We start from the raw sequence: 22,119 nt of genomic DNA, 5'->3' as shown, positions 1-22,119 counted from the left end.
TCATTTTGTGTGTTTATGGCCATCAACATCTGCATGATAACAGACAGGCTCTTCATTTTTTGGAATAAAAACAAACTGGAGCAAACACAAACATCTGAACACAGATTTCCCCTTCCCCGGCAAGGAGAGCAAGGGAGATGGCAGTTTTGTTTATGGGGTGATGGTGATTCAATTGGCAGGCCCTGAGGGATGATGGACTCATTGTTCTCTGCCAAAATTCTGATGAGATCACAAAGGAAATTTAATTTAGTAGAGTTCTACCTACGATTCCAGCAAGGCTGTCTCCAAGTCACAAAAAGTACAGTGGTGCCTCGCAAGACGAAATTAATTCATTCTGCGAGTTTTTTCGTCTAGCGAATTTTTCGTCTTGCGAAGCACGAAATCCCATAGGAATGCATTGAAATTCAATTAATGCGTTCCTATGGTCAAAAAAAGTCCAAACAAAGCCAAATTTGGTACAACAAGAGTTTATTAAGTGCTCTTTAAAGTCACACATACTGTAAAGAGCAGTTCAAAAATTGAAGGAACAATAAATTAAGTTTCTAAACATGACAGAAAAACATTTAAAAATCAACGAAGTGTACCGTACATTTTCTAAGACTCTGGGGGACCACTCAAAGAAGGTTCCTCTTCCACTCTTTGCTTCTTGCTGAAGAACCTGTCCATGGTCTGCTGCTTCATCCGCCTTTTCAGCACCTCCCTGTAAGGCGACATGACCGTCGTATCAAAAGTGTTCGCAAGGTCATGTATCATGTGCTTGTTAGGGTGGTGCTGCTGGTGCCACTGTGCAAAAGCCTGCACATCCTTCCACTTCTGGCAAATGTCCCTCAGTTCTTTGGAGGACAGCCGTTCCTCAGTTGCTTCCTCCTCTTCCAGCGAGGCCTGCTCCTGCGCAGCCTCTGCCTGCAGTTTGACCAGCTCCTGGGTGGTCAGCTCGTGGTCGTGCTCCTCCGCCAGCTCGCTGACGTCCTCCTCTGTGACCTCCAGTCCCTTGGTCCTCCCCAAGGCAACAATGTCCTGCACCACTGTTGACTCTGGTGCATCAGAGTCACTTGGTGCCACACAGTCCGGCCACAGGCTGCACCAAGCGCAATTCAAATTTCTCTGGCTGATCCCGTTCCAGGCCGTGGTGATCATCTTCAAGCAGGTGACGATGTCGAAGTGGTCCTTCCAGAATTCCCGCAGGGTGATGGTGGTGCAGTCAGTCACCTCGAAGCATCGCCTGAAAAGCTCCTTGGTGTAGAGTTTTTTGAAATTGGCGATGACCTGCTGATCCATCGGCTGGAGCAGTGGCGTGGTGTTAGGCGGCAGGAACATGATGTTGATGAAGCTGAACTCCTCCAACAAGTCCTCCTCAAGGCCTTTAGGATGAGCAGGAGCATTGTCCATCAGAAGCAAAGCCTTCAGCGGCAGGTCGTTGTCCAGCAGGTACTGTTTGACAGCAGGGCCCAAAGCAAGATTGACCCAGTCCACAAACAGCACACGTGTGACCCAAGCCTTGGTGTTGGATCGCCACATGACACTCAGCTGCTCCTTGTCGACCTTGTGTTTCTTGAAGGCCCGTGGGTTCTCCGAGTGGTACACCAGCAGGGGCTTGATCATCAGGTCGCCGCTTGCGTTGGCACAGAAGAGCAGGGTCAGACGGTCCTTCATGGGCTTGTGGCCAGGCAACTTGGCCTCCTCCTGAGTGATGAAAGTCCTTTTGGGCATCCTCTTCCAAAACAGCCCAGTCTCGTCGCAGTTGAAGACCTGCTGTGGAACGTAGCCCTCCATCTTCACAACCTCCAGGAACTCCGCTGCAAAGTCTTCAGCCGCAGGAACATCAGAACTGGCAGCCTCTCCATGCCTGACCACGCTGTGGATTCCAGATCTTGTCTTGAACCAGTCAAACCAACCTCTGCTTGCCTTGAAAACTTATGGCTCGCCTGAGGTTCCTGGCTGTTCCCGGACGAGGTCTGCGTGCAAGGCCTTGGCCTTCTCGCAAATGACGGCCTCAGTCACTGTGTCCCCTGCACGCTGCTTCTCTTCTAACCAGATGAGCAGCAACTTCTCGACCTCCTCCAGAACAGCTGGGCGGTTCTTCATGATCCTGGTGACTCCCTTGGCTGCATCCGTCGCAAGGATCTTCTCCCTCATCTTCAGGATGGTCCCGATGGTCGATGGATTCCTGCCGTACTCCCTGGCGAGGTCTGTCACACGCATTCCACCGTCGTGCTTCCGGATGATCTCCTTCTTCATTTCCAGCGTCACCTTCTCCTTCTTCCTCTCACCGGCCTCTGCAGCAGCAGTCTTCTTGGGTCCCATGGCAGCACAGCTCCTACCTTCGTAAACTCAGAAAAAGGAAAAAAAAATCAGTGCTTCACTTCCAAAAAATTCAAAAGCACCCAGCCACCCACCACACAGAAAATCAAACCCAGAACCAAGTCCTTGAATTCCAAACACCCCAACCCAAAATCCAAAAACCCCAAAAAAAGTTTTTAAAGTTTAACTTACGAAATGGCTGCAAATCACCAAAGTCTTCAAAATCCTCAAATGGCTGCAAAAGAAGTTTTGGAAAAGCTTTAAAAATCACCAAAGTCTTCAAAAACCTCAACTTGTTCCCCCAGCCACCCACCCACCACACAGAAATTGCAAACCCTCCCCAACTGTTGCAAACCCCTCCCCAACTGTTCCCCCAGCCCCTCCCCAACTGTTGCAAACCCCTCCCCAACTGTTCCCCTAGCCAGCCACCACACAGAAATTCAAACCCAGAAAATTTTCAAAAAAAACCAACATGGCCCAATGGTCACAGAAAATCATAAAAATGCAGAAAAAACCCACACAAGCTCCCAGATTCTTGCAAACCTCTCCCCAACTGTTCCCCTAGCCAGCCACCACACAGAAATTCAAACCCAGAAAATTTTCAAAAAACCAACATGGCCCAATGGTCACAGAAAATCATAAAAATGCAGAAAAAACCACACAAGCTCCCAGATTCTTGCAAACCTCTCCCCAACACCAGGTCCTTGAATTCCAAACACCCCAACCCAAAATCCAAAAAACCCCAAAAAAGTTTTAAAAGTTTAACTTACCAAATGGATGCAAAAGAAGTTTTGGAAAAGCTTCAAAAAGCACCAAAGTCCTCAAAACCTCAAAAAAGGCTACCACACCGCGTGCTATGTGTTGCTCCTCGAAGTTCAAGTCGCAACTGCACCTCTTCAAGCAATGCACGCTGGGTATTAACGGTTTTACAAAAAAGGAAACAAACTTGCAAGACGTTTTCGTCTTGCGAAGCAAGCCCATAGGGAAATTAGTCTTGCGAAGCACATCGAAAAACGAAAAACTCTTTCGTCTAGCGAGTTTTTCGTCTTACGAGGCATTCGTCTTGCGGGGCACCACTGTACTGTGCAAACTGACAGCCTGAAGTGAGAAAGGATAAGAAATTCAAAGAGATCTGCAAATGTGGAATAAGAGACACATTAGCTGATAACAGAAAACAATATTTTTTAGGGGAAAGTTTTTTAGGAGGGAGACTTTACTTCGCATGCTGTGTACACCCATTTCTTCCCATTGTGTACAACCCTTTTACAGGTTACTGAAACAGTCCAAATACTGAAAAGCCAGTTGAACAGATGCAAAAGTGGGGTGATAAATATTTTCATGAGCAGCAAATCCTTCTTCAAACCAACTCTTTCAGCTCTCTAGAAATTACCATGTGTCTCATGTCTTAAGATGTTGCTGATAGAGCTTGCATTGTGATTAGTGAAAATAAATATAACACTCAAAACTGCTCATCTGGTTGTAGTTAATAGATTACTGCAGCACTCAGATTGCTCCTCTGTTGGTTGCAGATAATTGATTACAGCTGCCTCTGAGGACTGCATAGAAACTTGGTGCGGAATGCCGCAGCAGCAGCCCCTTTCTTAAGTGGATGGGAATCACTGGGATAGCTTTAGACCAGCAAAGTTATATGAATGTGCTGGGCACACACCAAATGTGGTTTAATTGAGGGGTAGCCAGCATGGTGCTATCCAGATGTTGGACTACATCTCTCATCATCTTTGAGATCCTTCGACCATTGGTCAAGCTTCCTGGGGCTGATGGGAGTTGGAGTTCCACAACATATTGAGAGCACTCTGGCATTAAACCATCCTTTGAATTGTGCCCAGCACACTGATCCCTGGTTTAATGTATGAAGCCCTAGACAACCTTAGTTATGCATAGATTCAAACCTTCCTCTTTCCCTCTTATCTCATCATGATCTCATTATACTCTGCCATGAGCATCATCTTGGTAGGACCAGCTTGAAGCTGGTAGGTGCCAGCTTCAAAGAAGAAAAAGGAGAGAGACACCATTCTCAGTGACTGGTTTCCCATCTCTAAAAGTAAAATACTTTTTCATTTCTATGGACACAGGTGCAAAAAAGCCCTAGCCGAGTGGAAGCAATGCAACAACACCTCTCAAGCGTTTTTGCAGGCCAATTAGCACTCTGAAAGAGCAGCTTTTGATTAAAATCTGCATCTGCTACCCACTTCCCTGGCAACCTTCAACTTTTTCATTTCAAACTCAGCCCCCTGGAATAAGATTTGCGTGGAACAGGAAGTACTAGATCTAATCAGAACTCTTAACAAACCCTCAGATACTTTGTATATGAATAAGAACAAATTGTTGCTAAATCTTAACAGCTAGATAGCTCATATCTGATGTTTTGCAAGCAGATGTTGTAGGAGACACTTCTTTTTTTAAAAATTCACAAAAGAGCAACGGTTCTGCTGTTCTGCCGTAAAGCATAGCAGGGCAATGGGTTTAGAATGTTTCTAGTGTTGCCATACATTTGAGAATATGGTCTCCAGATCAAATTGCAGGGACAGAAGGTGGGGTCTCTGAGGTCCAGGGGATGAATCCAAACTATAAATCCTAAAACCTATATTGGTTTATTCAGTTTAATTCCCATGACGTTCCTAAAATAAATTCGTAAGTTGTAGTTTGGTGAAGGCAAACTTCGGAGATCATGGGCATAGCCAGGGGGGGGCAGCCTCCCCCCAATCAATAAAAACCAATAAAAATACATGGCTGAGGTTCTGTCCCCTTCTAACAAAAATCCTGGCTACGCCCATGTTGGAGATGTGAAATTTAAAATTCTGGAAGTTCTTTCCATTGTACCAACTCCAGTTCTTTTTCCTTGTGTCAGTCTGTCTTTTCAGTCCCTCCCACCCTTTGATATTTAGAAAGAAGGGAGGGGGAGCTTAGGAACTTTCTTCAGAGCTGTCAGGATTTGCTTGGGAAAAGAATGAGATCTGAGCTGTGCTTTGAAGAAAGCACCAAAGTGTTTAGACAAACTCTGGGTGACCATGAACTCGCTTCCTCTTGAAGCCCAGTGCATCATAAAGTGGAGCCTGTGGGAAATTACCTCACAGGCTGCTTGAGCCTTCTTCCCTCTCTCCAGTGGTTCACCCCACTGACAAGGTCAACTCCTAAGTCCCTAGATCAAGTAGGAAATGCATTGGTGGGTGAAGTGATGATGTCTGATGGAATACAATTCTGGCTTTCTTATCTAAGCTGTGAAGCTACATTGACAGTATAATCCAATATTTATTTATACCACTTATCATTTAAAAAAGAAATCCCAAAGCAGTGGACAATGTCAAATCATAGAAGTATCCTAAAAATACAAGAAAACCCCCAGAATACTAAGTTCAAATTCAATGCTGTGTGGTAGGTAACATTTTGGGAAAGCTTGTTTAAGCAAAATGTTTTAAGCAAGGTTTGAAAATGTTGCATTGTTGACACCTTCCTGATATCAACAGGGAGGGAATTTCAGAGAGCTACACGAGGGATGCAGGTGGCGCTGTGGGTTAAACCACAGAGCCTAGGACTTGCCGATCAGAAGATCGGCGGATCGAATCCCCGCGATGGGGTGAGCTCCCGTTGCTCGGTCCCTGCTCCTGCCAACCTAGCAGTTCAAAAGCACGTCAAAGTGCAAGTAGATAAGTAGGTATCGCTCCGGAGGGAAGGTAAACGGTGTTTCCGTGTGCTGCTCTGGTTCGCCAGAAGCGGCTTAGTCATGCTGGCCACATGACCCGGAAGCTGTACGCCGGCTCCCTCAGCCAATAAAGTGAGATGAGCATTGCAACCCCAGAGTCGGCCACGACTGGACCTAATGGTCAGGGGTCCCTTTATCTTTACCTTTACATGAGTTCAGTGGGAGTGGGGAAAGCGCTATTGCTCTTAAGTCCTACTTGTGGATATGGTTGGCCAGTTGGGAGACAGGATCTTGGACTAGATTTTGAATGAGAAGATTCCAAGGACCATTTTTTTTTTTTGTACTTAGGGATGCGTTTGCATGTGAAGTATGAAAGCCACTTACCTGTAGAATTAAGAATATGTCTCCTTTAAAAAAAAAAGTCAGAAGGAGCTTCTAGGGAAGGATCAGACTGCCACCTCCATTTTTTAAAGAGAGAGAGACGTGCACCTAATCTGAAAATGTGTGTACCCTTTATACTTGACTCCAGTTAAATGTAATTAGAGAAAGCAGCCAAGTTTGAAATGGTCCCTGAATTGGGCCTCAAAGATAGCAGCCTGCAGATTGTATCAGCAGGCTTTTGCCAGCCAGAACTGCTGCTGTATTTTAAAGATCTGAAATGAAGAGGTCATCCTGATATAAAATGCATTAGTGTGACCATTAATGTAAGTAGCACTAGAGGTCAATCAGACCCAATCAGCCGATTTCCCTCCAGCTTCTGCAAACCTCCCATGTCTACTTCAAATTCAATTTTGTGTGTAGCCTTTTTTTGGCTATATAAAGAATGCACCCTTGGATAATGTGTCTACTGTTAGTATAGGACCGTTACAGTTTTGTTGTTATCATACAAACTGGGATGCTGCTTATTTGGAGACTTCCATGCACCACCAACTGATCTAAACAAGTTGGATTTTATAAAGTGTAAAGGTCTGGAAACTGAATGGCAGATTGATGACTTAACAGCTTGTTCACACACCTCCCTCATGCAGCCTGACCCTGTGCGTGTTTACCCAAAAGCAATTCCCAGTGTATTGGGGTGGGGTGGTGGGAGCTTATTCCAAGATAAGTGTGCATAGCATTGTATCTAAAGTTATTCACTTGCAATACTAGTATAAGGAAGGCCTTCACCACATTTGTCAGCTTTTAGAAAAGCGAATTTTGTTTGCTTTACTGAAACAGTCTTTATCAATAAGATAAGAAGGATGTGAGAATAATTGTCTAATTACAAAGTGAAGAAGTGTGTGTGTGTGTGTGTGTGTGTGTGTGAGAGAGAGAGAGAGAGAGAGAGAGAGAGAGAGAGAGAGAATGTATAGATGGAGACACAGACCACACTTTGTACTTTGTGGACAAAATACCCACAAAACAGAGAGAGAGAGAGAGAGAGAGAGAGAGAGAGAGAGAGAGAGAGAGGGAGATGCCACCACAGTGCACTTCTCTCTTCTGCTCTTTGACTCTGTTAAGTACAGTTATATAAATCAGGGGGCAGAGCCTGGAACTAAATGAGCCTCAGGTGGTCTTCTGCATGGCCCATTGTAGCAGCCTATTTGTCACAGCCCAGCTCAGCTGAACGATTTGTGCATTTTGAGTGTTGCCGCTTCTCAGCTTCATGACAGCTCTGCTGGTGAAGATGAGAGCTGTGTGGGTATCCACTCCAGGCAGAGAGGGTGCCTCTTCCAGGGTGTCCTGGCATGAACTAGGAGTTTGCGTAATGATGCCAACCTGGTGAAGGCCAGCAAGAGGGAAGACACAATGTGCAGGAAGGCTCCAAAAGCCACCCTCCCAAGTTGTGTGTGCAGAGGAGTGAAGGGGCAGAACTTTCCCTCCTTGTGTGTTTAATAACACACAAAACAAATGTCTGAAAAGGACCAAGACAGGTATAGTCATAGCAAGCAGGACTGCTCCACAAAGTGTGAAAGGGTTCTAAATCTGCCACACTGAAGAGAGACACTGCATCATGCAGGCAGATTCACAGCCATGAGACTGGGAGCAAGATTTGCACTCTGATAGGTGGAGCAGCATTCAGACTCTGTATGTGATGTGAAGCAGGGTTTATTTTGAGCAGCATGCTGTATGGCACTGGAGTTCTCAGCTCAGGTGCTTTGCTCTCTGTGCCATGACGGCATCTTCCATAAGGAGTCCTATTCTCTATTGTGCCTTAGCACCTCCAGGGCAGATGGCCGGAGGACAGAATTGCAGCTATCAGCTCAGCAGGATCAGGTGATTCAAGGGGCCAGTAGGGATCCACCTGGTCCTGTAAGGTTTCTGACCCTGGTCTGGCTCCTGAGTCTTAACAACTTGTTACTCCACTACAGACTGAGCTGCTGCTATCTGCCCAATGTCCCACATGCTTTCTGGCACTGATACTCTGTCTGTTTAGTACCCCTTTGTCTCCAGCCACTGTTTCTCCTGACACACAGCTCATCTCCTTCAGCCTTCTAGGAGTATTTTAGTACCTTCAGGGATCTCTGGCATGGTGCAACCTGGACTTCTCAATCATTACTTGGTACACAACAATTTGGACATAGGCTACATTGTTAGTGTGGTTGTATCATGGTGTTGACTGACTTGTATGTCTCTTCTGGCTTTGATTCTATGATCCTAAACAAAGCTGGCTGAGGCTTAATATTAGAAGATGAGTACAGTAGCTCCCCTCCTCATGGTATATGCATTAATCTGTCTTTGGACTGTTCAAGAGATAAATTTTGAGAAGGGAAGCTTGGAGGAAGGGCAGGGAAACTTAGGAGTTGGAAAGAGGATTTTGTTACACCAAAGAGGCCAGTCCCATATCCTGTCTCTGATAGATGTTACATCTTAGCGGAAACAACACCCTTATAATGATTCAGTTAATTGTGCAAAGTTCTATCACCATGAGAAGCCCTGCACTGAGCTCAGCAGTCCAGTTTATCCTAGAAGATACTAAAAGATTCACAATAGCACTAGAGAACTAAGTATGGCTTACAGTGCATAGCAAGCTACACTGGTACCTCGGTTTACGAACTTAATCCGTTCCTCAAGTCCATTCTTAAACCGAGGCATGCTTTCCCTAATGAGGCCTCCTGCCGCCAGTGCCCTTCCACTCGTAAACTGAGGTAAAGTTTACAAAGTGGAACACTACTTGTGGAGTGCGTAAACCAAATCGTTCATAAACAGGACTGTTTGTAAACCAAGGTACCACTGTACTTGGAAACAAAGAGGAAAAGCTCTCCCTCCCCCACTTTTTTTTATTTTTTGCAAGTTTCAGGTGTAATTACAATGAATCAAGACTCACACTGATGGGGACTGGGCTCTCTGTGAGAAGCAGCCCTTCCTTTATTTTTATTTTTTATGTACCAAAATCTGTATAGTGCTCAATCATTTTAAAACCTTTAAACATTTAGCAATAGAATTTTTTAAAAAATGATCTATGGGAATGGTTGAAAACATTTAAATACAATGAAAACTAACAGCGAAAAAGATTTAAACATGCCAACATCTACAGGTCTGAATAGGCTTGCCTAAGCAAATATACGGTATTTTAAGCAGGTACAGAAAAGAGTACAGCCAAGGTACTTGCTTGGTGCCAATAGGTAGGGAATTCCAAGGTGTAGCTGCTGCCATGCTAAAAGTTTGCTTTCTTGCAACTGCAGAATGAGTAGTGTATGTCACCCATAGCAGTGCCAGTTCCACAAAGCTACCCTTTTCTTTTCCAGAAACAATTCTGTGATTTCAAGTGTTGCAATCACGTTCCGTTAGGCTTAGTTCCTTTCTACATGCAGACTGTGGACAGAAAATAGGCAAAGCACATAATCCTGTTCTCATTCATTTTTGCTTACAAAAATGAGGGGGGACGCCTGTTCCTCCAGTTAGTTTATTTATTTAATAAAATTAATTGATTAATTCATTAAATGTTTATACCCCACCCATCTGGCTGGCTTTCCCCAGCCACTCTGGGTGACTCCCAAACACGATAAAACGTCAGACATTAAAAACTTCCCTAAACAGGGCTGCCTTCAGATGTTTTCTAAAAGTCAGGTACAGTGGTACCTCAGGTTAAGAACTTAATTCGTTCTGGAGGTCCTTTCTTAACCTGAAACTGTTCTTAACCTGAAGCACTATTTCAGCTAATGGGGCCCCCCGCTGCTGCCGCACCGCCGCTGCACAATTTCTGTTCTCATCCTGAAGCAAAGTTCATAACCTGAGGTACTATTTCTGGGTTAGAAGTGTCTGTAACCTGAACCGTCTGTAACCCGAGGTACCAGTGTAGTTGTTTATTTCCTTGACATCTGTTTGTTTGTAAAACAAAACAAAACAAAAACAGAACTCAAAGCGGTTTACAAAGAGATAAACCAATGGACTCAAGAAAAATTACAGCAGTAGCTTAAAACATACAAAAAGTTGACCTACTTAAACAGGTTAAAATTCTCTTTATTTCATAAAATTCTAGAGAAATTACCAGGGTTGACTGTGAATGAATTGCCATAGGGGTGTCATGGGATGCTCAACCATGCAAACGTCCCTCCTCGTATCCTTCCAAGCAGAGAGGAGGCAGGCACAGCCTGCTGTGGACGGGTCCCAGTTTGATGCAGGGCCCAGAGCAGGATCCCAGGCTTGCTTTCCATTGTGTTGCTTAACCTCTCCCACCCCCTGCCTCCACCTTACAGCCACACATTTAAGAAGCATGAAAACATGTTTTTTAATTGGTGCATTTTATTGGGGGCATGAGGTAAGGATTTCAGGAAAGGGCTTTTCAGCTGAAGATTTACTAGGCATATAAAAAGATCAAGAGAGTGGCTGGAATTGTATCCATTTTTAAAGCTCTGACATTTATTAGGAAGAAAGGGGAACGAGGCCCTCTCCATAACTGTTGTATTATTGTCTGGCATACCTTCTTTACCTTCTTCTTTTTTGTAAAGAAGGGGCCATCCCCAGGAATATCCCACCGTTCCTTTCTTAAGGACATAATATATGGGGACCATTTGGAACTCCCCGCTCCCTTATTCTGTACAACACTGTGAATACAAGGCAGCCCTACGGGGATGTGGGGTCATCAATATCATGTTGCATTGTGATTTGTAGAATATGGGCTGTGCAGAGTGTTTTTTTAGATGTGCTGTTAAGACTGTGGTGTTGGTGGGGAGCAGTTTTTGTGTCAGCCAGAACCTCCGCAGAAATATGAAGAAAGGGGAAGGGGAAACTGCCAGGAAAAAGTGTTGCAGTAGAGATATGTATGTAAGCAAAACATAGGCTCATAATACATTTTAACTTATTTCATTTTAAAATCTTAAGGTGGTGTTATGCAAGCCTGTACTCTGTTAACTGGCATGGTTTCGCCGCAGGCTAGAGCTTCTCTCTGGTCACGATTTCTCAAAATGGGAAATACTGTTTGGAGTTGCATTGCATTTGCTTTGAAGCTGGGAATGTTGTGAAATCAGGGATACATCCGCTATGCCCTGTGGTGCTGCGGTGCTCTGGGATAAGGTTCAGCACTCTACAAGAAAGTGTTTCCCTGAAAATAAGAGCCATCTGGTTGCTCTGCTGCAAGCTCTAGGCCTCGCTTTGCAGGCCTTGCTGTAGAAGCAGGATGTTGCCCTTGGCTAAAACCAAAGTGCACCAGAAAGAAAAGCTACATCCTTCCTGCGCAACTGAAAAACCTTCAGAGCAGAGCACCCCTGACCTCAGTGAACCTGCGAGTGCTTCTCCTCCACCCTCTCACCGCAGCTCAGCTCAGATCTCAAAAGCCAAGCCGCTTGGTGAATGGGGACGGAAAAGAACACCGTTTCCAGCCATTAAGTTGATAATACTTAACATTTATGTAGTGTGTTTTAATATACAGTAATTACCTCCACATTGCAGCTGAAGAAGAGAGAATGGTAGCTTACATATGTAAAGGCAGCTGTGGAGTTTGTGGTTGAGGTGATATTTGAACCAAGGGACTTCCTTTCTCATAGCTGACGCTAGTAGCCAGTAACCTCTATTACTAGCTCTCAAGTTCTAAGGGGGAAAGCAACTGCCAAGAGCTATCTGCTGGCAAGACAGAATTTGCTGCATGTAAACTATCTTGGAAAGCTATACACCATTTAAATCAAAAACCTTTTCTTTAAATCTTGTCCTGACACATATCCCCAAGCCCCTAAGAACTCTGCTCAGAAGTTTTTGGATTTAAGACAGTATGGTTCCCATTGACTCCCAATGGATGTAATAAGACTCTCCCAGCACACAAGGCAGCACACAAACCCCAAACAGTGGGATGGGGAATGTTGGGGCCACTTGCAGTATTGTTGCCCAGGGGACAGAGGGCATGTTTGCATTACCGCTTTAAAATGCAGCAAAGTCATTCCACCCGCTTTGTTTCAAGCTGCAGTTGCACAATGTTGTATTGATTGATTGATTGATTGATTGATCGATCGAATTTATATACCTGGAGGCCTCACCTCAGAGAGGGAGCAGGGAAGTCTTCACATGACCATTTTGGTTTCCTTGCTCCTGCGCGCACACACACCCCTGAACTCCAATTTATTGATTTCATACACCACTGGGTTGTAGGAAAAATCTCAAAGCAAACTCCTATTTGTGAAATTGTTGTCTGTGCATGTGTGCTCATCTGCACAAGTGCGACGGCTGTCTCAAATGTACACACCATTCTGAAGCTTAAGTTTTATAGCTGGATTGAAGCTGGTTTGAGGGAATGGGGAAGCATAAAAGCAGTATTTTAAAGAAACTACAGAGTTAATATAGATTGTGGCTAACATTATGTGACTGTGCCTTCAAAAACTAGCCGTGGGAGCTCCTGGTTGTGGAGTAAGTGGTAATGTGAACATATCCAAAGAATACTTTTGCCCTGGATTTGGAGGATGATCTCTACAGCCTGTGAAAGGCAATTTGCAAACCTAGTGCATGCATAACTGCACTAGGTTTAGTCTCCATGGACTTAAGCCCATTGAAGTTTAAATGTGCCAAGTTTGTAAATTTATGGATTGTATTATTCAGGCAGTGAGATTATCTCTTTTTTATTAGATCTTCTCTTGCTAAATTAGGAATAGTTTTTTAAAAATCTCAGAATTTAGTACATTGAAAAACTTAGCAAGGCTTGAAGTCCTTCCAGTGTATCACCATGGAATACTGTGGCAGGTTTCTCCTTATAGTGTTTGCATTTTGATTGGCAATGCTAACATCAGAACTCATCATGTTAAGGTGTTCCGTCCCTAGCTTCACTCTAAACTTTAAAAAGTTCCAAAAGGAGGCTGAAAGAAGAAACAACTGGGTTTGGACAGGTTTTATGTATTTAAGGACATATGTAGAAAGTAGGAAAACCTGAATTTGTGTCTTTGTCCAACAGACTACACAAGCTTCAATACATTTCTGTGTCGTTGCAGTGAACAGCCAGTTATTAATTTTGGCTTTACCAGGCTAACCTTATACCAACATGGTGTGTGGAGGCAAGAGGCTAAACACAGCTTCCAATTTGACATTTCCACAAAGATTGTAGAAAAGCAGCAGAGTTGTCACAACATGGAGCTGTAGTAACTCTGTTTTTCTCCTCTCAAGCTTCTTTGTACAAGTGTAAAACTACTTAGTCCGCCACTGCCTGGTTCTTCTCTTTACCTTAACTTGGAATTCCTAGGGCAGCATTCCAGGTCCCATCAGTACAGAGAAAGGAATTTTCCAAACTGCAGCAGTTATTGATAATAGAGAAGCTCTCAAAGGCTTCTGAAGGTTTTTCAACAGTGCAGGATATTTGTGAATGTGCATTTTTGAGTCAAAGCTGTGACCCTATTTAGCTTTAAGACCTAGGGGGCCTTCGTGTTCTTGTGTAGTTTGTATCTGGTGCTGCTCCAAGTATTTCACTGGTGTCCCCCTGAATGTTTTGCACCTGGGAAACCATACTTTGCCCAGTGGTTCACAAACCTGCAACTCCATTGGAGCAGAAAGGAAGGGTTGAGCTGCCCTCTGGAGGTGAGAGGCTGTCCTTGTTCATAAGCATATTTAATTTTTCCTTAACCTCTGTGATGAGCCAATTCAGCATAACCATGCCCTGCAGACTTACAATGGAGGAACCAGTTCAGTATTATAATGCAGAGCTCTCAGCAGAATTGTTCAGTTCTGAATTGCCCGACTGAATTTGGCTTCATTTTATTAGGTGATCTTGGTTCATTCTCTCCCCACTCCACCATCCCCACCAACCTGCTCTATTGGTTAAAGAAATCTCAATTAAATTTGAATTAAAATGGTGTGACAACTTTAGAGGAATGTTGCATTTCATATTTGATCCACCGTTTTCTTCCGCTACTACAGGAAGGGAGGTGGTGGTGGTGGTGGTGGCAAGAGTCAGGAAGGAGTGGCTGAACATAGGATGGCTGCTTACTGTGGCTCTGCAGAGCATCAGATGGACATGGGGAGAGAAAGCAGGGACTGAGCATTCGAGATGGGTGTAGGAGTGAGAAACAGGAAGCCGTAGTGGGGCAAGCTGAGGAATAGACCTGTTGCAGAAGCAAACAGGAAGGCCAGGTGAATGTGTTCTTATAGTCAGAGCGAACTATCCTAATGATCCTATACATCTATGGGAAATCTAAACATATCAAGCAATCCCAGCTCAGACCTTGGAGCATGATTATGCACAGCAGAATGCCTGGCACTCTTGAGTCACTCCCGACAAGTCACTCTTCCCACACTGCCTAGCTGCAACATAATCACCAAACAGACCTCCCCACCCCAAAGCCGTTTATATTAGCCCCCCACTGAGCTGTTATTGGCTGGTTGCTCACTAGATACAGTTCAGATACCATTTTGTACAGACAATATCCACTCTTGGATCAGAGCTGGCTCAGCCATTAGGCAGGCTGAGGCCTCTGCTTCAGGCGACAGGGCAGGCAGGGCACGCCCATGGGTGCCCTGCATGCCCTGCCACCTCCACCAGCAGCAGAGAAGTGTCACTGCCATTGGCACTGATTTTAGGCAAAACCACATCCATTTTGGGTGCAATCTCTCCCAAAATCAGTGCCAGTGGTGGTGCCACTCCTTCTCCCACATCAGATGTGGCAGGGCATGTGGTGGCAGCAGCAGCAGCAGGAGCAGGTAGGTGGTGGTGGGAGCAGTGGCAGGGCAAAGCAGCACTTCCTGTTTCACCTCAAGTGGTGAAATGGGATGTGACACCCTGTCTTGGATAGAGTTAATAGGCACACAACACACAGCCATGCATGAGATAGCACTGAAGCAGTAGTGTGTATTTATGTGTATTAGAACTCCACTTTAGGCCTGTGAGGCTATTTTGGCCAAGCCCTGCCCACCTGCCTTAAACATAATGCCATATATGTCAGGTGCCGGAAAGGTAAAGTCATGGCTGGACCAAAATGGGGTTTGAAGGCACCATCGACCAGCTGCTTGAGGTTGCCTACAGAGCCCTCTGCATAGTGCCTGACATAGCTCTTCTTAGGCCCTGGTGGTCAACTGATTGTTAGGGCTCCCATAATGTTGTGCACAGATCTCTGCTGGCAGAGGTGATCAGCTGACCATCTGTGCCTGCAGGGAGCCATAGGCAACATGTAGACACTTTGATCGTCAGCTGACCGTAGCAGTTTCAAAGCACCACACATGTCATACAGTTTAATTTCAAATGGTGCAGGTAAAATTGGGACACCTGATGCCCCACACACCTGTCAAAATTGGGCTACGGTGGTTGGGGGAGATAAGGCCAGATCCTCTGCTTCAGAATGACCCTATGTTTCTGAAATTTATTGATTAATTCTTGTGTTAATATTCCTCCTTTCCTGTAAGGATCTCAAGGTGCCAGCTATGGTGCACAACTCCCTGTATTGTCTTCACAACAACCCTGTGAGGTAGGTTAGGTTGAGAGAAGTTCACCCAAGTGAGCTTCATAGCTGTGTGTGGACCCAGTCTCCCAGATCCTTGGCCAGCATTTTGCCCACTACACCACACTGGCTCCAAATTAGGGCAGTACCCTTTTTAGGCCAGCCAAAGCAGTGTGCAGAGACTTTTGAGTTCTCCAGAACTAGATGGCAAACACAGCAACATTTCTTTCCACAGTGTTATATATGGGTCTTATGGAGGGCTGCTGCACACATTATACAGTGGGAAGCACTTGCCACTAGGGGGTGCATCTTTTTACACCCATATTCTATAGATATAAAAAATTCACCTCCCAGTTCTGTAACATGAGTCCCAGGTAGTGCTTCTGAAGAACTGTATGAAATAGGGAACCCAAAAGATCATGTTTCAGAAGAAAATGACAAATCAAGAAGTCAGTGGAACTTGTGGGTATTTGCTCAACAGTTCTTCATTCAGATTTGAAACTCTTAAAGTTGTTAACGGAAATAATGTATATTAAAAATAAAAAAATCCACCTCCTTAGCAGTGGAATGTACACAATTTACACCAAATTTTGAAAGGCTTCTGAGTTCTGACGATTATATTTAATAGGAAGCACATATTGTGGCTATATTTTAAGAGCAAACCTTGCAGGGGTGAAATCAGCATGCACCTTGCATCACCAACATTTGACATCTGACTGAAGGTGTCAGCAGGCATACAGAAAGAGTGAATCCAGCAAGCATTGTGTACCTGGATTTTCAAAACACTTCTGACAACAAATCTCATGTGAATCCTTTAAAGAAACTCAGAGTGAGGCATGGGGGTGGATGGGAAATGATTGGTATTCTTACAGTACCTGACTGAAAGATCTATGAGTAAGCAGGAAGGGGAATGCCAGGCACATCACCACTATGAGAGAGAGAGAGAAAAAAAAATATTGGTGGAATTCCCCAGATATTAGGACAGAAGACTCAACAAACAGAGTCATTCAACTGGAGAAGTTGAAACAGGGTGGTGTTGTGGATGGGAAGCAGGCAAGTCTCCAGTCCCAATGTACTGTGAGTATAGGATTGCTCTGTTGGTGCCTGTAATAGGTGGGAATTTGTATCCTCCTTTGTTTTTATGTGTTCCAATTTATTCTTATTCATTCAATTTATTTTGGAAAATACAGTATATAAGCAAGCTAGAGAAACATGATGTACTGTACCTGAATCTCCAAGCTTAGTAAACAATAGCCCTCCTGGCTGATGCATTGCATCACTTGGATTTTGTTTGCAGAAGTTGTGAAAAGGTGTTACTCGTAATGCTAGTACTGTTTTTATACACTGTCATCAGGCTCTCGTATGGAGTGATATGGACACCAAGAGAATTATGTGCGAATCTGAGCCAGGAGTTGGTTCATAGGATTTAGATCCTTTTGACTGGCAGTAATTCTCCAGGCAGGGTCTCGGGCAAGGTGGGGCTTGGAGATACTTTGGATTGAACTGGGGACCTTTTGTATGTAAGGCATGTACTCTGTCGCTGACTTACGGCCCCTCCGTGCTTCCTATACTGGGTATGTAAGGCTGGTTTAGCAACCCTGTTGCTTGTTCTTGAAAGCAGCCTGCTATCTTTGTAGCTATCTCTTAAATGTAACCAAAACGTTATCTTTCTGTTGCTGCTGCAGTCTCTGGAACAGCTCAGCCCATAGCATAGCATGACAGGTCAAAATGCAGCAAATTTCCTGTTTAAACTGAATAATGACATTCATAGTTTGGCTTAACAGCCTTTGACTTATTTATCAGTTAACATTCCCATTTTTCCCCTTCCTCTAAAAAAACAAAATTCCATTTGATCCCCTTCCCAAGTTTCTGCATAGAAGCAATATTTCACCAACTTATAGCTGCTCCCTGGATTTTTTTTTAATTATTTTTTGTCTTGGTGCTGTAGGAGAATGGACCATTAGATGAACTTTGAAACATTTCCAAGCCCCATTAGTCTGTGTCTGCAAATTCTTTTGAGTTTACCTCCAGGCCTGTTCACAACTCGTTTTCCTTTCAGCTTCTTGAAAGACAGAGTAGATTTCCCCGCCCCCCCTGGTTCTGGTACACGTTGCCTGGTACTATGCTCCACTGATACACATTTCCAAATAACATGCTTGTGGAGAGGTGTGTAAACAGAGCTGTCACCTTTTCAGAGGCAGGAGCCCTGTTTCTTTAATGCCTACATGGCAGACACAAATTCAACAAGTGAGGCTTTCACTGCATCAGATAATGTGATGAGAAAGCTTCTTCTGTTGAATTTCTGCCTGTTATTCATTTATCTTATGGTTTCTGTCCTACCCTCCCCTAGTGCCCGCTGAAGACAGTGTAGTATAAATATTTAAAATCACAATTCAATAATATATATATATTTAAAAGCCTCACACCAATAAAGCTTCATAGGATGCATCCTACCTGAGATGGGAACCGCCAACCATAGAATATACACGGGTCCAAAATGTGTTGGTGTGAGTTTGCTAGCTTTCATGATGAAAGGTCCCCTCCAAGTCTGCAAGCTCTTGCCTGCAGCATTTGATCAAAGTATCCCTTCTTTTGCCTGCATAGCAGCTTTCACCAAACTGGTGCCCTTCATGAAAGTTGAAGTCCCATTTGTTAGGGCAGGGGATGGCAACACAGGAATGGAAGCCGACTCCCTCTGAAGACCAGTGAATAGTCCACTGCCCCCCCCCAATGTTTCTCTCAAAGCTAATCTACCATTCTTATGTTTCTTCCTGATACATACACATTCCACTAGACTGAAATGCCAGATTCTTCATTCTTTTAGAAGACGACCACAATTACTGTGCTCAGTGGCATATAAAGAGCAAACAGCAAAATAATTGTTTCCCAAATGTTACTCCATTCGTCTAACCATAAAAGCCTGGCTTTTTTTCTGGGTGGGGCAGGGGGAAAAGAATTCCAGTGCACAGAAAACCTGGTTGAAAGGGCAGACAGATTTTAAAGCAAGCATTCGTGTTTCTAGAGCTGCTTTCCTCAACAGCTAGCAACTTGGCAAAGTTCCCTTAACAGCCATATTTACTCCAAATTAAATGTGCTCATAATTTTATCCAAAACATGCATCCCAAGAAAGTGAGGGGAATAAAAAACAACTGGTTTTGAGGAAGACATCCTTTTAATAGCCTGATCCTTTAGTGCCATTGGGATCAGTCAGGTTAGGCACACTTAATGCGCTGGATCAGGCCTTCATCAGCTTTAAGTCTGCAGTCAGGAAACCCAGGCCTGTGTTAAAAATGCCTCTGCCACCCAACTGCTTCACCTATAACAAGTCATTCAGTCTCCTGAACTCCAGCCAGTTCAGTTTCCATCTTCATTGTTTTCACTTTGTCCATTTGTGCTAGCATTTGGCTTGTTCTTTGTTCACCCTCCACATTGCCCCATTAAGGCCTTGCTTGCTTTCCCATTCTGTGTTTTGAGATACCTGTACTTTTGTCTTGGGATGGGAGGACTTTGGCAAGGGAGGGAGAGAAATGAGCATCAGTGCTTTACAGTGGTACCTTGGGTTACATACGCTTCAGTTACAGACTCCGCTAACCCAGAAATAGTGTTTCAGGTTAAGAACTTTGCTTCAGTATGAGAACAGAAATCGTGCTCCGGCAGCGCGGTAGCAGCAGGAGGCCCCATTAGCTAAAGTGGTGCTTCAGGTTAAGAACAGTTTCAGGTTAAGTACGGACCTCCGGAACAAATTAAGTACTTAACCCGAGGTACCACTGTATGTGTGAGGGGGCCAGCCTTGGAATGGGCGTGGTGGTGGGGAGATATCAATAGGCATCATGTGTGCTTAGTTATACAAAGACCTTAGGACAACAGTTTAACATCACAACAACCCTGTGGAGTAGACCTACCTAGATAATTGCCCAAAACCATTAGCCAAATTAAGGTGGGATTTGGATTTAGCTTTGCCATTTCCAAGCCCCATGTTCCCAACTGCTTTTCTTCACTGGCTTTTTGCATTGCCGCTGCTGTGTGTGTGTAAAACTGAATAAATGTATGTTGAAGTTTTTTTTGGGGGGGGCGGCTCTTCACTGGCATTAATCTTCTGCTTTGAATTAGCACTCATGCTTTTGAAGTGCAGCCTTTTGATCTTCTACATGTTTACTCAGAAGTAAGTTTCACTGAGCCCTGTTTAGGGACGTTTTTAATATTTGATGTTTTAATCTGTTGGGAACAACCCAGAGTGGCTAGGGAAACCCAGCCGGATGAGTGGGGTATAAATAATATATTATTATTGGGAGTTCAGTGGGGCTTTTCATGAGTGTGCATAGGATTGTGACCAGGCTTGCAGAACTTTACCAGGACTCTGCTGTGAGCAAGCTTGTTGCTGCCTTTGCCAGCTCAGATTCCCCTTGGTGGGAGAGGATACACAGGCTCAGTCTGTGCATGTTTACTTGGTAGAAAGGCCTGCTTGAGTTCAACAGGACTTGCTACTTGGGGGAAAAAAGTGCAGAGGATTGCAGACCTAGACCTAAGCATGCTTTTTTTTTTTTTTGCAAGCCCCGCTGAAATGAATGACATTTACTTTTTTAAAGTAAACATGTTTGAAGACAGGATATTAGTTTCTGAGTCTGCCATGAGAGAGTTTTAACCACCAAAGCCTCATCTCCTCCTTGAAGACACTGTGCTGCCTTCAGGAGAACTTGTCCAGCCGTTTTCTTTTTTTAAAGAGCCGGGTCTGGACCTTTCCCCTTTTTAGCCGCTCTGGCTTTGCTATCTGCACCCCTGGGCAGCAATTATCCCCCACTCCCAGCTTCTGCCTACCTCCATTGCACTGTGGGATGCTCATTATTCAGAGAATGACAATGCTCCTTTGATCATTGACTAGCATTCTGAACCATGTGACCCTGGAGGGGGCGGGTCTTTCTCTGCTAACACAGCCAGGAGAATAAGAGAGTTTTCAGCTGCTTGGGTGAGTCTCCTCAAAACTGCCTTTGTTCTTTGAAATAATTCAAACTTTTTTCTCCTACCCCTTTGCACTGCAACTGCAGATAGGTTGCTTTCTCTCTCTCCTCCCCACTTCCTGCCTCAGGTTGCGTTGCCATTCTGGCTTTGTGCAGGGTGGGGGGGGGTGCAGGAAGGGTGGGCTGGAGGAAGGAAAGAAATCCTTGTGTTTTGTGGGCTGTTTTATGACAAGGCAATTGGATTTGCGAGGGAGGAAGGATTCAAGCTTCTTTCCCATTCAGGTTTAGCGGTGCCTGGTGTGATGTGGCGTGGCGTGGTTTTTGGGGGGTGGGTGGGGAAGGGTGCAGAAAGCGTGTGAGCCTCATGTCTAGGACCCTGAAACTAGCGAGAACCAGGGACTAGGGGAATTCAGTTTCCATGTCTTGACCAGATTTCTTCGCTGCAGAAAGAAAAGGGCTTTGTGCCTCACAGCTATCTCTTTGTAAATATTTGGCCAATGGAGCCGAGTGTGCTAATTTCTGCCTCTGAGGCTTCCCCACCCCACCCCCAGTTTTTCCTCTCTCCACATAGTGTACGTTGCACTCTAAAGAGAAGGGACAAAACTTCACTGTAATCCACCCCCCCTCCCAAACCCATCCTCCCCTTTACTACTTATTATCTAGCCATCTGGCTTGAGAAAGCACAGTGTGAGTGCCTGGGTTTTCCTGTCTTTGCAGAACATAAGCCCCAGAGGTAGGTGTGCTGGACTTGTACATGCCTTGGTTTTTAAACTCTGCTAACTGTTCCTCTGGGAACTTCTTCCTCTCTCTGCCCCCCCCTCTGGGTTTTGCTGTGTTCATCAGTACTGCTGGGGCTCCGCCACTTATGGGGGGTGGGTTGTAGGAAACAGAAAATGGGGCTGTGTATCCCCCCCTTGTTTTTAATGTGTGTTGGAGGCGGGAGGGAGGTAGAGAGGTTTCCAAATAAACTGTTCTGAAAAGGAATTTTAGAGTACGGGAGTTACGGATTAAGGATTGCCGTGGGGCAAAATATTCTGTGTATTGGGATGTATGGGGTGTTTCTTTATAGTAAGGGTATATCTGGTGCCCCTTCTTGGTTGAAGGAGGGGTGTCGGAAGTTATTGATTTAGTAACATGCAGTGTGGCTTCATTTGGGAATGGATCAAATGGCAACCACCCAACCTTTGTAAAACTCATTTCCCTTTGGGCAAACTTTGCAATGAAATACAATGTATGCAGGCCTTTGTGTTGAGGCCTACTGTGTGCCATGGGGCCAGCAGGGTAAGGTGGGTGTGGAAATGCTGAGGCCTGTTTTATTCTTGGGGGGGGGGCAAGGCTGTTTTGCAGCTATCGTACACTTTTCTTTCCATCCCAAAAT

General features: G+C 44.7%; 1 protein-coding gene across 5 annotated transcripts in view; it reads left to right on the top strand.

Moving 5' to 3' along the window:
• Positions 1–22,119, top strand: part of SEPTIN9 (septin 9) — a 205,117-nt gene that overhangs the window by 136,583 nt on the left and 46,415 nt on the right. Inside the window, exon 1 of one of the 5 annotated variants that reach the window (XM_053376056.1) lies at positions 20,642–20,749. The exons of 3 other annotated variants lie outside the window; for them this stretch is intronic. The gene's annotated coding sequence lies outside the window, so the exon portion shown is untranslated. Of the gene's footprint in view, positions 1–20,641; positions 20,750–21,128; positions 21,475–22,119 lie in introns of those variants that run through there. One more of the 5 variants, XM_053376057.1, reaches the window with a different exon arrangement.

The sequence above is a fragment of the Podarcis raffonei genome, chromosome 2 (assembly GCF_027172205.1).
Source record: "Podarcis raffonei isolate rPodRaf1 chromosome 2, rPodRaf1.pri, whole genome shotgun sequence".
Taxonomy (NCBI): Eukaryota; Metazoa; Chordata; class Lepidosauria; order Squamata; family Lacertidae; genus Podarcis; species Podarcis raffonei.
This window is presented reverse-complemented; position numbering and strand designations above follow the sequence as displayed.